An 8709-nucleotide genomic window follows, 5' to 3' on the forward strand; every position below is an offset into this window, starting at 1 on the left:
TGCCTAGGGTTTTACAAGACTACCATCTGCCAATCCAATCAACACAAGACTTTAGATGACTTTCTAGGGCAGGGGTTCTCAAACTTTTTCACTCAAGCCCCCCTTCCAGCATTGGGGAACATCTCGCGCCCCCCGTCTATGTCACGTCCTGACCAGTATAAGGGGTTATTGGTTATTGTAGTTTGGTCAGGACGTGGCAGGGGGAAGGATCCTGGGCCAGGGAGAGAAGGGAATGGAGGACATTTTGGACATGGGAGGAGGTAATGGCAGGGGACAAGACCCTGCCATGGGAACAGGTGGAGACAGCGAGGGAGGAATGGCGAAAGTGGAGTGACGTAGGATGCATGAGAGGCAGCCCCAATAAAAAAATTTGGGGGGGCACACGGGTAATTTGGCTGGGCCAGGGTTAAGCCCCAAGCCAACTCCCCGTGCTTATCGGCGGCAGCTTGTTACTGGTCAGGCCCCGTGCTATGGGGTGATGCGCACGGCGTCGAGGCCAAGCATTCACAGGCCGGTGTGCGCGGTGCCAGCGCCCCGCATTTGCCAGGGGGAAGCGGGCATCCAGCCAGTAAGGGTGGTACCAGTACTGCGCTCAAGACCGCCAGTGCGCCTTCACGGCCCAGTGTATCCTGTTCCCGCTCCTCGCACTAGCCCTGAGGTGCATGTTTACAGTCTGGCACATCCAAAGCCAGCACCATGCACCAGGCCTCCAGTGCGTGAGCCCAGTCCAACTCGTCCTGTTCCTGCTACCTGCACTAGCCTTGGGGTGCGTGCCTCCAGTCTGGTACCTCCACTACCAGCCCCACGCATCAGGCTTTCAGTGCGCAATCCCCATCCAGAGCTTCCGACGACAGTACCCCGTCCAGTGCTTCCGGCGACAGTACCCCGTCCAGAGCTTCCGGCGACAGTACCCCGTCCAGAGCTTCCGGCGACAGTACCCCGTCCAGAGCTTCCGGCAACAGTACCCCGTCCAGAGTGTCCGGAAACAGTGCCCCGTCCAGAGTGTCCGACGACAGTGCCCCGTCCAGAGTGTCCGGCGACAGTGCCCAGTCTAGAGATGGCCCACAGTCTGGAACCAAGAGAGACGGCCCACAGTCCGGAACCGAGTGAGACGGCCCACAGTCCGGAACCGAGTGAGACGGCCCACAGTCCGGAACCGAGTGAGACGGCCCACAGTCCGGAACCGAGTGAGACGGCCCACAGTCCGGCACCGAGTGAGACGGCCCACAGTCCGGCACCGAGTGAGACGGCCCACAGTCCGGCACCGAGTGAGACGGCCCACAGTCCGGCACCGAGTGAGACGGCCCACAGTCCGGCACCGAGTGAGACGGCCCACAGTCCGGCACCGAGTGAGACGGCCCACAGTCCGGCACCGAGTGAGACGCCCTACAGTCCGGAGCTCCCAGAATCATCCTTCAGCCTGAGGTCTACAGCGAAGTGCTTCAGCCCGAGGTCTACAGCGACGTGCCTCAACCAGAGGTATTCAGCGGGGGTGGACAGGTTAGGTGGGGGACTAAGGCCAGAGCCTGAGCCACCTCCATAGTAGGAGGATTGAGGGGGGGGGGTAGCACGGGAACCGTCGGTGACGGCAGCCACCCTCCCTTCCCTCCCTTTAGTTTGGGGGGTTTATTTTGTGTTTATTTTTTGTGTGAGGTGCATCCGGGGTCTGCACCTTGGGGGGGGGGGGGGGGTACTGTCACGTCCTGACCAGTATAAGGGGTTATTGGTTATTGTAGTTTGGTCAGGACGTGGCAGGGGGTATTTGTTTTATGTGGTTCGGGGTTTAATGGGATATGTATTTATGTAAGAGGGGTGTTTGATTTATGTGTTCAGGGGTTTTTGGGTAATGTTCTTGTTTTGTATTTCTATGGTTTTTTATGTTGTGTATTTCTTTGTTGGCCTGGTATGGCTCTCAATCAGGAACAGCTGTACATCGTTGTTTCTGATTGGGAGTCATACTTAGGTTGCCTGTTTTCACCTGTCCCTTTGTGGGAAGTTGTTGTTTTACTGCTGTGTGTTAGCATGCAACACTGTTCGTTCGATCGTTTTCTTGTTTTGTTTGTTACGTTAAGATGAGCACTCTACCCGCTGCGCCTTGGTCCACTACGTACGACGACCGTTACAGTCTATTTCTATGGGCACGAACACTTTATGACACAAACTGTTCACACCCCTCTTGTTGCTGGAGAGAACATTTAGCATATTTACGGTTTATTTCCTGCAATTCTACACCTTTTGTCATGTCTGTGTCTTCATGTGATATTTGAGTCACTCAAACATTACAACAAACTCTATGGGTTAAAAAACCAAGCTAAAAACGTTAGCTGATATGGGCTAGTTGATCTGGACATTTCTGTTATAAATAGCTCTCTAAGGTCTGCAATAACTGACATGACAAGAGGAACTGATGATGCACTACCCAATTTAGAAATTGCACCTTGTGCGTTCTACTCAAGAGTAAGTTGAAAGCCGGACTGAGTTTTTGAAAGCTGGATCTGAGCCCCCCCCCCCCCCCCCCCCCCCCCCCCGACCAAACCACATACAGTCCTGCTTCACTATGGAACTATATTAGTATATCATTCTGTACCCTGCAGTGAAATAGTTGGAATCCATATTTGCATATATTTTCTTGATACCAGGCTACACTGCCCACTGTTGTCTGTTGTCCCCTCGTGATTTGACTGGTAAATATGTGTAGCTTATTAATGGATGGCTAGAGAGCTGCGCTCTACCTTTCTCAGTATTCATTGTAGATGAAAACATGTTCAATTGCTTTCATTAGCTTATTTTCTCACTGCCCAAGTTTAAGACAAGGGTTTAGCATTTCCAAGAACAAATCCAAGAGCTATATTTTCAAGAATTGAATTTCTTTACTTTTGGCTTCTGGAGAAACATAAGAAATAATATTTCCAATAACCTTTTTGATGAATAGCAACTTTGCTTAACTTTCTCCATAAGTCTATAGTTAAGGAAAAATTGCAGTTAAGACATTTCTTCTTAAGGTTTTGTGAATCTAGGCCCTGCTCTCAACCCTTCTGAGTATTCATTGTCACTGCCCCCTTGAACCCTGTTTCCCCTCCTATATTAAACCTAGCCTGGTCTTCAATCTGCTGTCTCCTATGGTAATGCTGTATTGGCAAGACGACACAATCAGTTCTGGGACCAGGCTATGTTAGACCTGGAACTTCCTAAAAACACGCCGCTTCGATACAGCTACGACTTCTCGTAGCAGGTTAGGAGACTTAAGTTAAGGTTAGGAAAAGGGCTAGGGTTAGCGAAAATGCTACGAAAAGTAATTTGTATCGAAGTGTCGTGTTTTTAGGGAGTCCCTATTAGACCCGTTTACCTGAAACGTTTTGAAACACAGCGGCATTTCCTTGAACACTGTTTCCCTCCTCCTACAGTATATACTGTATAACATATTATAAATGGCCTATACCCATCTGCCCCCATAAGTATTGGTACATTGGGAGCATTAGGAAAATAAACCCTGTCAAGTGTAAGTACTGATATTTGATCATTTGTTTGAATATTGACCTGGGAAGTTTCTATTGGAACCCCAGTGGTCGTGAGTGTGTTGGATTGTGTGGGTGCATCCACAGAATTGTGAGCTGACCTTCACAGGTCTACACTGCTCAATGATTTGGAATACAAATAATGTAATGTAAAGAAATCACCGTGACAGTGATGTTTTCATCAAACAAAAGAAGTAGGCTCTTCGATGGGGAGAGGAAGTGGATTTGTTTGTTATCTTATGATCTTATGTCTAAAACGTTTATAACTTTCTGAAGCTTTAATAAGTACTTACTCACAGAGTCCTCTTTGTCCTGGGTAGGGCATAATGTCGCAACAATCTTCTGCCACTGGAGTCTGTCTTTGGCCACAACTTGATTATATACTTATACTTAGTGTACAAAAATTAGGAACACCTTCCTAATATTGATTTGCAAAGCATTCCACAGGGACGCTGGCCCACGTTGACTCCAATGTTTCCTACAGTTGTGTCAAGTTAGGTGGATGTCCTTTGGGTGGTGGACCATTCTTGATATGCACGAGAAACTGTTGAGCATGAAAAACCCAGCAGTGTTGAAGTTCTTGACAAAACCGGTGCTCCATGGCACCTTCTACCATACCCTGTTCAAAGGCACTTCAATATTTTGTCTTGCCCAATTACCCTCTGAATGGCACATACACAATCCATGTCTCAATTGTCTCAAGGCTTAAAAATGATTCTTTAAGCTGTATCCTCCCCTTCATCTACACTGATTGAATTGGATTTAACAAGTGACATCATAGCTTTCACCTGGTTAGTCTGTCATGGAAACAGCAGGTATTCTTAATGTTTTGTATACTCAGTGTATACTTGACTTGCCTAGTTAAATAAAGGTTAAATACACTGCTCAAAAAAATCAAAAAATAACATCCTAGATCTGAATGAATGAAATAATCTTATTAAATACTTTTTTCTTTACATAGTTGAATGTGCTGACAACAAAATCACACAAAAATAATTAATGGAAATCTTATTTATCAACCACATGGAGGTCTGGATTTGGAGTCATACTCAAAATTAAAGTGGAAAACCACACTACAGGCTGATCCAACTTTGATGTAATGTCCTTAAAACAAGTCAAAATGAGGCTCAGTAGTGTGTGTGGCCTCCACGTGCCTGTATGACCTCCCTACAATGCCTGGGCATGCTCCTGATGAGGTGGCGGATGGTCTCCTGAGGGATCTCCTCCCAGACCTGGACTAAAGCATCCGCCAACTCCTGGACAGTCTGTGGTGCAACGTGGCGTTGGTGGATGGAGCGAGACATGATGTCCCAGATGTGCTCAATTGGATTCAGGTCTGGGGAATGGGCGGGCCAGTCCATACCATCAATGCCTTCCTCTTGCAGGAACTGCTGACACACTCCAGCCACATGAGGTCTAGCATTGTCTTGCATTAGGAGGAACCCAGGGGTCTGAGGATCTCATCTCGGTACCTAATGGCAGTCAGGCTACCTCTGGCGAGCACATGGAGGGCTGTGCGGACCCCCAAAGAAATGCCACCCCACACCATGACCGACCCACCGCCAAACCGGTCATGCTGGAGGATGTTGCAGGCAGCAGAACGTTCTCCACGGCGTCTCCAGACTTTGTCACGTCTGTCACATGTGCTCAGTGTGAACCTGCTTTCATCTGTGAAGAGCACAGGGCGCCAGTGGCGAATTTGCCAATCTTGGTGTTCTCTGGCAAATGCCAAACGTCCTGCACGGTGTTGGGCTTTAAGCACAACTCCCACCTGTGGACGTCGGGCCCTCATACCACCCTCATGGAGTCTTTTTCTGACCGTTTGAGCAGACACATGCACATTTGTGGCCTGCTGGAGGTCATTTTGCAGGGCTCTGGCAGTGCTCCTCCTGCTCCTCCTTGCACAAAGGCGGAGGTAGCGGTCCTGCTGCTTTGTTGTTGCCCTCCTACCGGCTCCTCCACGTCTCCTGATGTACTGGCCTGTCTCCTGGTAGCGCCTCCATGCTCTGGACACTACGCTGACAGACACAGCAAACCTTCTTGCCACAGCTCGCATTGATGTGCCATCCTGGATGAGCTGCACTACCTGAGCCACTTGTGTGGGTTGTAGACTCCGTCTCATGCTACCACTAGAGTGAAAGCACCGCCAGCATTCAAAAGTGACCAAAACATCAGCCAGGAAGCATAGGAACTGAGAAGTGGTCTGTGGTCACCACCTGCAGAACTACTCCTTTATTGGGGGTGTCTTGCTAATTGCCAATAATTTCCACCTGTTGTCTATTCCATTTGAACAACAGCATGTGAAATTTATTGTCAATCAGTGTTGCTTCCTAAGTGGACAGTTTGATTTCACAGAAGTGTGATTGACTTGGAGTTACATTGTGTTGTTTAAGTGTTCCCTTTATTTTTTTGAGCAGTGTATATCTTTTTTTAAGTGCCAGAAACCATTATATTTACATTTTAGTCATTTGGCAGATGCTCGTATTCAGAGCGATTTACAGTTAGCGCATTCATCTTAAGATAGCTAGGTGAGACAACCACATATCACAGTCATAGAAAGTACATTTTTCCTCAAAGTAGTTATCAGCAAAGTCAGTGCTTGTACAAAAAAATTAGGGGGGGATTATTTAAGATACTCACAGTGGTTGTGCCAACAACCACTATTTGCTAAAAGCAATTGCAATGTTTCCTTATGAAATAGGAAGAAAGTTCCCAGTTATTGTTTCATCCTCCTAATGTTGAGTGTTAGGATTTGGGATAGAGTAAACTGATCCTAGACCTATGGTTAAGGACAACTTCAACAAGATATTGCTTCAAGCCTGTCTGTGATTTCTGAAAGAGAAAGAGGAACATGTACTGAACAAAAATATAAACGCAACATGTAAAGTGTTGGTCCAATGTTTCATTAGCTGAAATAAAAGATCCCAGAAATGTTCCATACGCACAAATATCAATTGGCATGGTGACTGCAGGAATGTCCACCAGAGCTGTTGCCAAAGAATTTGTTAATTTCTCTACCATTTCAGACAATTTGGCTATACTTCCAACCGGCCTCACAACTGCAGACCACGTGTAACCATGCCAGCCCAACCTCCTCTTCCAGCTTCTTCACCTTTGGTATCATCTGAGACCAGCCACACTGACAGCTGATGAAACTGAGGAATATTTCTGTCTGTAATGATGCCCTTTTCTGGGGAAAAACTGGGCCTGTGCCCTCCCAGGCCCACCCATGGCTGTGCCCCTGCCCAGTCATGTGAAATCCATAGATTAGGGCCTAAAGAATTTATTTCAATTGACTGATTTATTTATATGAACTGTAATTCAGTAAAATCGTTGAAATTGTTGCATGTTGCATTTATATTTTTGATCAGTATAGATACCATTCTCAAGAAAGTAGATACCATTTCACCCTAGGAGGAAAAACCCTGAACCACACCACCAACTGTACTCACCTTGGTCTCCCTAGAAGTTATCTGAGCAGTTTGACATGGACATAACGTCTCTAACAGATAAAGCATGCAGAGCATATTTAGCAATTAGAAAGACCCTGTATAAATTAACGACCAATTAGAATTTTACTTAAATGATTTGACTGTCATAACTCCAATAATTCTATATAGCAGTGAAATTTGGGGTCCCCTTTACAATTTAAAGTATACATCATGGGATAAAAGCCCCACCAACATTTTACATCTGGAATGTTGTTCTTCTGGACTCACCTAACACCCTGTGATACAGAATGTTATCTCAATAATAAGATAAAATAATTCATACAAAGGAAGACATTAACAATGTACAAACTCATGGACGTCAGAGAAGAAAGACTGTAAATACTGTGGGTCAGGTGAACTAGAGAAAGACTGTGGGTCAGGTGAACTAGAGAAAGACTATGTAAACACTGTGGGTCAGGTGAACTATAGAAAGACTATGTAAACACTATGGGTCAGGTGAACTAGAGAAAGACTGTGGGTCAGGTGAACTAGAGAAAGACTATGTAAACACTGTGGGTCAGGTGAACTATAGAAAGACTATGTAAACACTGTGGGTCAGGTGAACTAGAGAAAGACTGTAAACACTGTGGGTCAGGTGAAGTAGAGAAAGACTGTGGGTCAGGTGAACTAGAGAAAGACTATGTAAACACTGTGGGTCAGGTGAACTAGAGAAAGACTGTAAACACTGTGGGTCAGGTGAACTAGAGAAAGACTATGTAAACACTGTGGGTCAGGTGAACTAGAGAAAGACTATGTAAACACTGTGGGTCAGGTGAACTAGAGAAAGACTATGTAAACACTGTGGGTCAGGTGAAGTAGATAAAGACTATGTAAACACTGTGGGTCAGGTGAACTAGAGAAAGACTATGTAAGCACTGGGTCAGGTGAACTAGAGAAAGACTATTTAAGCACTGGGTCAGGTGAACTAGAGAAGGACTATTTAAGCACTGGGTCAGGTGAACTAGAGAATGAGCAGCACTTCCTACTCCACTGCTCCACATATGACTCAACCAGAGGTATTTATCTCCTGGAATTTGAAGAAAGAATTGCAGGATTTCTTGAACTACCTGTTGAGGAGAAAATCAGCATTTTTGGGCGGAGAAAACGTAGAGACAGTCGGTTATGTCCTGGCCTATCACAATAGAAGAGAGACATTAGCTCCCAGGATGTTATACACGCGAGCACTTGTTGATTTAATTACTAAATTGTTGCGTTTTTTGTTAAATGTTTTGTGTATTAATTTCTGTGTAATTGTATTTGTTGATACATATTATTGTTACTCAAACATATTGTTCATGTGTAATTCTTCATATACATTTATTTGGCAACAGTGACAACCACCAATTCATGGCAACAAAGCATTTATTAAATTGAGAGAGAGGGTGAGGGAGAGAGAGAATGGGAGAGGAGATAGAGAGAGAGAGAGTAGGAGAGAGGGTGAGAGAGAGAAGGAGAGAGAGAGAGAAGGGTGGAGAGAGAGAGAGAGAAGGGGAGAAAGAGAGAAGGGGGGAGAGAGGGAGGGGGGAGAGAGAGGAGGGGGGAGAGAGAGAGAGGAGGGGGAGAGAGAAGGGGGAGAGAGGGTAAGAGAGAGATTGAGAGAAGGGGGATAGATAGAAGGGGGAGAGAGGGTAAGAGAGAGAGATTGAGAGAAAGGGGAGAGAGAGAAGGTGGGAGAGAGGGTAAGAGAGAGAGAGATTGAGAGA

The 8709-nt window shown here is 46.2% G+C and overlaps 1 long non-coding RNA gene across 1 annotated transcript; it reads left to right on the forward strand.

Annotated features, from left to right (window-relative positions):
• Nucleotides 1–6831: 6831 nt before the first annotated feature.
• Nucleotides 6832–8291, forward strand: LOC115193567 (uncharacterized). The gene is made up of 2 exons (XR_003878202.1): nt 6832–7565; nt 7629–8291. It is a non-coding gene; the product is annotated as an uncharacterized LOC115193567 (long non-coding RNA).
• Nucleotides 8292–8709: the final 418 nt, after the last annotated feature.

This window comes from Salmo trutta, chromosome 5, assembly GCF_901001165.1.
Source record: "Salmo trutta chromosome 5, fSalTru1.1, whole genome shotgun sequence".
Lineage (NCBI taxonomy): Eukaryota > Metazoa > Chordata > Actinopteri > Salmoniformes > Salmonidae > Salmo > Salmo trutta.